Genomic DNA, 956 nt, shown 5'->3' with positions numbered 1-956 from the left:
GAGTCTCTGGGACCCGTCCTCGACTGCGTATCTCTGCCGCCACGGTCTTGGGCTAGAATGCGATTGAATTTTTCTTCCACTTCCACTTTCTTTTGTATTTTGTGTTGTATTGTATGAAAGGGGGACATTTTTTTTTTAAACAAAACCAAATGCTTTTACTCTGTCGGGAGAGAAATTCCTTCTATAGCTGCAACTTGGCTCAAAGTTGCAGCTATAGAAGGAATTTTTTAGTTTGCCTATCACCTGCATTTTTTTTAGAGACGGACATATATTTCTAAATATTTAAAAACACATCAAATATTTTTACTTATTAGCATGATAGTTGACGTGAGCTTTAACTTTGAAAAGAGAGATATAGTATTTGATTCCAGATGCGAGCATTATTTTGAAAAGTAAAAACTCGGGGATGGCAGAAGGATTTTTTAGTTTGCCTATAATCTGCATTTGTTTATAGACGGACTATATTTAAGTGTTTTATCATCAGTATGATAGTCTGCATTTATCTTATAGACATGTGTTAGTTAAAAAAACAAACATTTTATCATTTGTATGTAAAGAATTTTTAAAAAAATATTCGCGATTTTGCATTTTTGACCCTCTGGATTTACCGTTGGACACGCCTGCATGAGACGAGACCGTATGAGACGGGACGGTGCATGGGACGCTCCAGGCTGCAGACAATATACTCTGGGGTGAGTAGCACGTTTCCGTCCCTCGTTGCCGGTGTATGTGACAGGATACTGTAACTTCTATGGCCTTGTGTGTATAACGTTAACATAATTTGCGTACTAGCCTAACTACCTGACACGGTGGTTGAATGCTATGTCATGCTTGGAAGGAATTTTTTAGTTTGCCTATCACCTGCATTTTTTTTAGAGACGGACATATATTTCTAAATATTTAAAAACACATCAAATATTTTTACTTATTAGCATGATAGTTGACGTGAGCTTTAA

This window comes from Etheostoma spectabile, chromosome 4, assembly GCF_008692095.1.
Source record: "Etheostoma spectabile isolate EspeVRDwgs_2016 chromosome 4, UIUC_Espe_1.0, whole genome shotgun sequence".
Taxonomy (NCBI): domain Eukaryota; kingdom Metazoa; phylum Chordata; class Actinopteri; order Perciformes; family Percidae; genus Etheostoma; species Etheostoma spectabile.
This window is presented reverse-complemented; position numbering follows the sequence as displayed.